Here is an 8,745-nt window from a genome sequence, read left to right as displayed (position 1 = left end):
TCTTAGACAAAAGATATTTTAAAGCAGCATGATCAGTATATATGATGATCTTAGAACCTAAGAGATAGGGTCTAAACTTGTCTAAGGCAAACACAATGGCTAATAGTTCCTTCTCGGTAGTGGTATAGTTCAACTGGGCATCATTCAGAGTTTTGCTAGCATAGTAAATCACATGAAGTAACTTATTTTCTCGCTGACCTAGCACAACACCAATAGCATAATCTGAAGCATCACACATGATCTCAAAGGGTAGGTTCCAGTTGGGTGCCTGGACTATGGGGGCGGTAGTGAGTAATGACTTAAGCTTCTCAAAAGCCTCTAAACAAGCATCATCAAAACAAACTTAACATCTTTTGCAAGCAAATTGCAAAGAGGTCTAGACATCAAGCTAAAATCCTTAATGAAACGACGATAAAAACCAGCATGCCTAAGAATGACCTAATATCTCTTACGGTTTTTGGGACCGGTAAAGTTTTAATAAGGTCAACTTTGCTCTATCCACCTCTATACCCTTTGAAGATACAATATGCCCTAGAACAATTCCTGAACGAACCATAAAGTGACATTTCTCCCAATTAAGCACTAAATTCTTTTCCTTACACCTAGTCAAAACTAATGACAAATGATGCAAGCACTCATCGAAAGACGAACCAAACACTGAAAAATCATCCATAAAGACCTCTAAAACCGTTCTACCATGTCAGAAAATATGCTCATCATGCAACGCTGAAAAGTCGCAGGGGCATTACATAGCCCGAAAGGCATGCGTCTATACGCAAAGGTACCAAAGGGACAGGTAAAAGTGGTTTTCTCCTTCTTCTGGGGCAATAACGATCTGATTATATCCAGAGTAGCCATCTAAAAAGCAGTAGTGACTATGTCCAGCTAATCTCTCTAGCATCTGGTCGATGAAGGGAAGGGGAAAGTGGTCCTTCCTAGTGACCTTGTTCAATTTCCTATAGTCAATACAAACACGCCAACCCGTGGTCATCGGGTCGGGATTAACTCATTGTTATCATTCTGGACTACAGTAATACCAGATTTCTTGGGAACAACCTGAACGGGGCTGACCCACTTACTGTCTGAAATAGGGTAGATAATGCCTGCATCTAATAGCTTAAGAACCTCAGTTCGAACTACTTCTTTCATATTGGGGTTTAGTCGACGTTCCATATCCCTAGAAGGTTTGGTGTCTTCCTCTAAATAGATCTGATGCATACAAACAGTAGGACTTATACCCTTAATGTCTGCTATGGTCCACCCTAAAGCTTCCTTGTTGTTTTGAAGGACGGTTACTAGCCTACTTTCCTAATCTCTATCCAAGTCGGAAGAAACAATCACAGGTAAAGTCTCAGACGGGCCTAAAAACACATACTTCAGGGTATCTGGCAATGGTTTTAGGTCCAACTTAGGAGGCTCTTCCAAAGAAGAAACTAGGGTAGACTTAGAAACTGGTAGTGGTTCGAACTTAGGTTTCCATCCATTACTAGTATCTAACAAAGGGGTTGAATCTAACAAAGCATTCACCTCATTAATCACATTATTATCATCAAAATCAATCCCAAAGTGAGCTAGGCATTTCTCTAATGGATCTTCTAACAAAGTGTTTGGTAATGACTCATCGACTAATGTTCCTATCATGTTCACCTCTTCTATATTCGAGTCATCTAGTTCATAGGGTAGCTTACTCAGGCATGGCGCGAATTCAGCGTCTATATCCAAATGGCTCCAACGATGTCATTATTGGACTCATCGACTCAGGTGCATGCTTGGTTGATTTCCCTTGGTATTTTTCTCTCTTACTTTTCCTTGGATAATTCTCAAACCGCAGTTTCTTCTTTATATTGGATTGTACCAGGAATTTGACCGGAATCGCCAAGTTTTAATGATGTTGGGTTCAGCGAGGTCCCATCAAGATGGAAAGGAACTTGCATGGAAGGAAATGATTTCAAAAAATCTGATTGTAACAGGTACCAAGTGCCACAACTTTCTAGATGTCTATGTCAGCCTTCGTATATTTCGCATACAAATTTAGATAGCTGACACCTTGCATTATCGCAGGAAATTGATAGGTGCAAGACACTATGATCTTACATTACCGGGCAGTAAAAACACCAGTAAATCAAAACTAGCCGGTTCCCCAAGGGATGAAACAGGCCACGGAACTCATGTGGCATCTATAGCCGTAGGTAACCCGATAGCGAATGCTAACTATCAGGGGCTTGCAAGAGGATTAGCGAGGGGTGGTTTTGCTTCTAGTAGATTTGCAAGCTATAAAGTTTGTTCTGCAGTGGCTTGTCTTAGTTCCGCCTTCCTCAAAGCTATTGACGACGCAGTTGAAGATGGAGTTGATATAATATCAATCTCATTAGGAGCGCTGGAGAAGGCAAATCCTCTAGCCGATCCGATTGCCATTGGTTCTTTACATGCTGTTCAAGCAGGGATTTTGGTGATTTGTTCTGGAGGGAATGATGGACCTATTCCATACACTATTGGTAATACTGCACCCTGGATTTTCACTATAGCAGCATCCACTATTGATCGAAGTTACAGTACTAATATTGTTCTTGGTAATAAGAAAGTCATCAGAGTAAGTGATAAAAATTAGTACATTTTATTGTTATAAGAATTACATTTTAGCATAAAATCTGCTAAAATACAATTAAAAACTCCTCCCCTGCTAGGGTGTTGGTTTTATTGCTGCCACTGGTAGTCCTGCTAAAGCCTACCCTCTTGTGTCCGGAAGAGATGTCGCTATAAACTCTAGTTCTATTGAAGCTGCAATATTAAAGTCTGCGGGCATCCAACTCAAAACCAATTGGTAATTGGTTTTGAGTTGGACGCCCGTATTCTAATATGGTATCAGAGCAAGCTATTTGTGTCGAGTCAGTTGACCGCACCTTTACTCCGCGTCACCCGATTTAATTGTCCATGTGTTTGTAAGATCCGCCGAGGCTACACGTGAGGGGGTGTGTTGAGATTATTATTAGTCCCACATGATTGGATTACTTAAGATCCTGCGGTTCATAATCTATTAGGGCCTATCCGCTCATTGCCAATTGATTTTGAGTTGGACGCCCGTATTCTATTATGCAAGGTAAGGGCCAGTGCAATTATTGTCCATTGGTTTTGCGTTGGACGTTTAGATATATAACATACGTTTTTCTGTTGTTTTTTTTTTGGCATGAATGTAGGAACTGTGCTCCAGGCTAGGGTCATTGGACTCGGACAAAGTTAGCGGGAAGATTATTTTATGTATTGAAGATGAGGTTTTTCAAAACATAACAAGAGATACCAAGATAGATACTGCTTATATCTCTCCGGCAAAAGGAATTATTTTGGTTGACAAGGCAACACACAATTCCGTCTTGTTGGATTCCGATTTAACCTTTTCACAAGTTGATAACCGTGCTGCAGCTGAAATACTTAACTACATGAAGTCGACCAAGTAAGGAACCTTATCAAACGAACAATTAACACTTTATTCGACAGAAAACTAGTAGATCATTTCTCATTCTGGTTTGGCATACAGGAACGCAACTGCTACGATCCTTCCACCAGTGGATATACTTAAATTTAAACCAGCACCTATTATCGGTGATCTTTCATCTCGGGGCCCTGGAAATCTAACTGAAGGCATTCTCAAGGTTTTACGCTATAGCTTTAAAAAAAAAACTGAAGACAATTTATGGATTATCAAATGCATATAATATATGGTATTTACAAGACATGTCGATCTAACCAGGTCCATTGTTTTTTTGTTATTTATCAGCCAGACTTAGCAGCTCCAGGTGTTGGCATATTGGCCTCATTTCCACCGGCTGATGACATTAACGGAGGCTTCACCATGGGAAAACCAGCAGAATTTTCTATCCTAAGTGGTACTTCCATGGCTTCCCCTCATGTTTCAGGTGCAGCTGCATACATGAAATCAGTGCGGCCAAAATGGACCCCTTCAATGATCAGATCCGCATTTATGACTACAGGTATAAGTAAATTCTAATTCTTCCTCTCAAAGTTTACCAACAAATGGTCTTAATAACATCTCTTGGGTAATTTATACAGCAATAATAACCAACAACGCTGGGAGGCCAATAATGACTGAAAATGAGTCCTTTGCAAGTCCACATGAGATGGGTGCAGGGCAAGTGAATCCAAATGGTGCTCTTCATCCAGGATTGGTATACGAAACCAACACGACCGATTATCTTAAATATCTATGTTACTTTGGGTATCAAACTAAAGTAGTAAGATCATTGTTTGGCACAAAATTCACTTGTCCGGCGAATTCTTCGGAGGACCTCATCTCTGCTATCAATTATCCTTCTTCTTGGATTTGATGATAATTTCCTTGAGGAGAAATGTTCCTCTTGGCTAGAATATATATAAAACCATATAATATCTTTTGTGTTTACAACCCAAATAAATGGAGATAATCTCCTAAAGGTAAATAAGGCAAGAGGATAATATAAAGTCTATTACATCCCCTTAGTCTGAGCGGGAGAGGAACAAGCGCTAAGACTAGAACAAAAGCGAACAAATAGCTGTCGAGGAAGCCCCTTGGTAAAGATGTCAGCATATTGGTTCTCAGAGGGAACATGTAAGACTTGAATGGCACCAAAACGAACTCGTTCACGAACAAAATGTATATCAATCTCCACATGTTTGGTGCGTTGATGTTGAACAGGATCTCCAGACATATATATCGCACTTACATTGTCACAGTAAACAATAGTAGCACGTCGTAGAGGTAGTCGGAGCTCTAGAAGAAGATTTCGAAGCCATGTTGTTTCAGCAACCGCATTTGCTACTCCCCAGTATTCAGCTTCAGCACTGGATCGAGAGACTGTGCCTTGACGCTTGGAGGACCAGGAGATGAGATTGTCACCAATAAAGACACAAAAACCAGATGTCGATCGTCGAGAATCAGGACAATCCGCCCAGTCAGCATCAGAGTATGCTGTTAAGCCAGAGATAGAGGAGACCAAGAGAAATAGTCCGTGGTTGATGGTGCCCTGAAGATAGCGAAGGATTCGCTTGAGGGCATGCATGTGAGGCTCACGGGGATCATGCATAAATAGACATACCTACTGAAATGCGTATGAAATATTTGCCCGAGTAAAAGTGAGGTACTGAAGAGCACCCGCTAGGCTTCTGTATAGAGTGGGATCCGAAAGTGCCGGGCCAGAGGTAGCACTGAGCTTGGAACTTGTGTCGATCGGAGTAGTCACTGGATTACATTTTGTCATGGAGGCACGTGCGATGATGTCTTGTGCATATATTGACTGAGACAAAAATAATCCTGAGGATGAACGAGTAACAGTGATGCCCAGAAAATGATGTAGTGGACCAAGGTCAGACATAGCAAACTCTCTCTTCATCAAATCAATGAAGCGTCATAGGAGAACATCAGTAGAGGCAGTCAAAATAATGTCATCAACATATAAAAGTAAGTATGCCATTTCGGATCCTGATTGATAAACAAAAAGTGAGGGATCACATACACTACCACGGAAACCACAACCTGTGATAAACTTGGAAAATCTCTGAAACCACGCCCGAGGAGCCTGCTTGAGACCATATAACGGTCTGCGTAGTCGACATACGTAATCAGGGTGATCAGGATCAACAAATCCTGGAGGCTGATGCATATAAACTGTCTCGGTCAGATCACCATGGAGAAAAGCATTCTTAACATCTAGCTGATGGATTGGCCAAGAACGCGAAGTAGCAATAGTAAGAACAGTACGAATAGTAGTAGGTTTGACAACCGGACTAAACGTTTCAAAACAATCAACCCCAACCTGCTGAGATTTGCCATTAGTAACAAGACGAGACTTGTGTCGCTGCAAAGATCCATCAGCATTATATTTGTGACGAAAAAGCCACATGGAACGAATAACATGAGCATCACGAGGTCGTGGTACAAGTTCTCACGTATTAGTTTTCAACATAGCATTGTACTCATCTTTCATGGCGGCATTCCAATTTATATCCCTAAGAGCATACAAGTGAGAGCGAGGAATTGGAGAGATATGTCGTAAAGTTTGAACATGGAGATTGAGCCGGTGGATCGGTCGGTAAATACCACGGGAGGCTCGAGTAACAGGACGAGAAGGAGCTGTAGTTGGGGGGGGGGGGGATGTTGTAGTGGGAAGGACAATAGTAGGTGGAGAGGATGGAGAGTCTGTAATGGGAAGGACAGTAGTACGGATGGTAGTGGAGTTACGATCTGTAGCAGTAGGGGCAGAGGAGATGGTGGAGTCTGCAGATGTGGAATTAGTGCAGAGAGGACCCGGAGAAACTGACTTAGAGAAGATATTGGACTGACGTAGGTACATGGGTCTATTAGGGGAAGGTGGGTGTGCATACATAGGAGCTGGTGGAACTGACGTACGTACATGTGGAGGAAGTGGAACTGACGTAGGATAGGAGGTTGGAAGTGGAATTGATGCAGCATATGGGAAGTTGGACCGACGGTGTGGAGGGGTATAGGGTCCTGAAGTAGTGGGTGGGATAGTGGAAGCCTGGGTGTCAGTAGGTTGATCATGATGTATAGATGGGTAAGAGAGGTTATAGGAAGAATGGAGGAGATTTGGGGGAGACTCGACAGTAGAAGAGGTATTTGTAGTGAGATTTGTGAAGGGAAATACATTTTCATCGAAAGTTACATGACGAGAGATAATAATCTTGTTTGTGGCAAGATCAAGGCAGCGGTATCCACGGTGATTGGGAGGAAAACCAAGAAAGACACACCTAGTGGAACGAGGGGAGAGTTTGTGAGGAGTTGTGGACGAGAGATTTGGATAGCAAAGGCAACCAAAAGTACGTAGATGTTCATGCGTTGGTTGTCGTTGATAAAGAATAGACACGGGTGAGTGAAAATTAAGGACTTTAGTGGGTAGAAGATTATGTAGATAGACAACCATATGGAGAGAGTAGACCCAATATTTTGGAGGAACGGAAGCGTGAGACATTAGGGTACGGGTGATATCATTGATAGGACTTATCATACGTTCGTCCTTGCCATTTTGGGATGAATTTTGGGGGCAAGAGAAACGAAAAACAAGACCATTATTACGAGAAAAAGTATGGAAGGAAGAGTTGTCAAATTCACGACTCATGTCACATTGAAAACATTTTATTTGTCGTTCAAATTGAGTTTGAACGAAAGAACGAAATTCCAAAAATTTGCTATAAACTTGGGACTTAAATTTCAAAGGGTAGACCCATAAATAGTTGGTAAAATCATCAAGCAATATAAGATAATATCGAAAACCGGTATCGATATGTAATGGAATGGTCCATAAATCGCTATGTATGATATCAAAGGGTGCAAAAGTAATGGAATTAGATTCATAAAATGGCAGTCGAACATGTTTACTAACTTGACATGAGAGAAAAAGTTGAGAAGAATTATTCTTATTACAATGAATAGAATTATTTTTGCGTAAGACATCTAAAATTTCCTTGCCAGGGTGGCCAAGGCGGCTATGCCAAATATCTGGCGAAAAAGCAGCAAGGGAAATGGGAGAAGGCTGGGACGATTTTGTAGGTGGCACGACAGAGTTGGTGATAGGTTAGAGCTCCCCGGAACTATTGCACCGAAGGATAATCCTCCTCGAACTCAGATCTTTCACAGAAAAACCAGATGGATCAAACTCAATAGATACACGATTATCAGTGGTGAACTGACGAACAGAAACTAAGTTTTTGATAATATCGGGAACAACAAGAGTATTTTTGAGTTGAAGGGTGCGAGAAGGGAGGTTTATGAGCTTGGTACCACTAGCAGTAACTGGAATGCTATTTCCATTGCCAACTAAGATAGACCGTACAGTACTAGAATTGGTAACGTTATGTAAAGTACCTGAATCAGCAGTGAGATGCGAGGTAGCACCGGTATCCATGTAGAAAGCATCATCGGATTGCTGTAGATGCATAGAACTATATGCCTCAGCAATGTCTGTGAGCTTCAGCTGTTCCGTCGCCATTGATTTTAATGGTTTAGAGAAAATAGTATCGCAGAGGGGCTGATACCATTTTGGATTTGATGATAATTTCCTTAAAGAGAAATATTCCTCTTGGCTAGAATATATATAAAACTATATAATATTTTTTGTGTTTACAACCCAAGTAAATGGAGATAATCTCCTAAAGGTAAATAAGGCAAGAAGATAATATAAAGTCTATTACTTTTATCTCCGTTGCCAAGCTTCAAGGTGCCCGGACAATAACAAGAAGAGTAACAAATGTTGGGAATAAGAATTCAACGTACTATGCTAAAATAGACTCCCCTGATGATTTACTTGTTCGTGTTTCGCCTAGTAAGCTCGCATTTTCCGAGAATTACAGCAAAGCTTCTTTCAAGGTTTCATCCGACGGAAAAGGTGCAACAACAAAAGGATATAAATTTGGTTCCGTAACTTGGTCAGATGGGAGGCATTTGGTTCGGATGGTATTCGCTGTGAATGTCATATAGGAAGCAGGGATTATTACTCCTGCAGAATGTCTGACACCACGAAAGAACATCGTAAACCAGTGCGCGAATATGTTCTCATGATACGGGCACATGAGATTTCCCTTCTCTGCTTGTTATGCTAATCCAAAATCTGCAAGGAAAATTTCTTGTTTGGTCCTAAGCCCATAAGGTTATTTATAGCAGGGTCCAACTAGATTTTACTCTTATTCTAAGGTCCAAAGTTATTTGAAAACATGGAAATGACTAATATACCCCACTGTTTA

At 41.2% G+C, this 8,745-nt stretch overlaps 1 pseudogene; it reads left to right on the top strand.

The window, feature by feature from the left end:
* The first annotated feature begins 1,694 nt into the window (after positions 1-1,694).
* On the top strand, positions 1,695-8,482 carry LOC113359974 (annotated as a pseudogene).
* Positions 8,483-8,745: the final 263 nt, after the last annotated feature.

The sequence above is a fragment of the Papaver somniferum genome, chromosome 3, assembly GCF_003573695.1.
Source record: "Papaver somniferum cultivar HN1 chromosome 3, ASM357369v1, whole genome shotgun sequence".
NCBI lineage: Eukaryota > Viridiplantae > Streptophyta > Magnoliopsida > Ranunculales > Papaveraceae > Papaver > Papaver somniferum.
Note: the sequence above shows the minus strand (reverse complement) of the source record. Positions and strands in the feature narration are given on the sequence as shown.